Genomic DNA, 378 nt, shown 5'->3' with positions numbered 1-378 from the left:
TAATATTCTACAATCAAAAAAAATATAATAACAAGTAATTATTTTTGGCTCAAAATTACTTGATCGTGTAAATTCATTTTAATTAGATAATCGTATATTTATATACATATTAAAAAAAATTAAAATCGACTCTAATTAGCCCTAGATTGATCGAGTTAGAGAAAATGTAATTAAATGCTAACTCTATACATCAAGTTTATAAATATTAATAATAATGACATCCGTAATCTTCAAATCCGATAAGAAAGTAATTTATTTTTTGATATTTAGGTAAAAAAGGATATTACAATCACGTTTCCATCAAACTATTCACGTATTACATCTGAAACTTTTGGCTTTTATTAAAGTTTGCAATTTTTAGATAATAAAGTTTGTTTT

Source organism: Solanum pennellii, chromosome 5, assembly GCF_001406875.1.
Source record: "Solanum pennellii chromosome 5, SPENNV200".
NCBI classification, from domain to species: Eukaryota; Viridiplantae; Streptophyta; class Magnoliopsida; order Solanales; family Solanaceae; genus Solanum; species Solanum pennellii.
The sequence above is the reverse complement of the archived record's forward strand: the minus strand, read 5'-3'. Positions refer to the sequence as shown.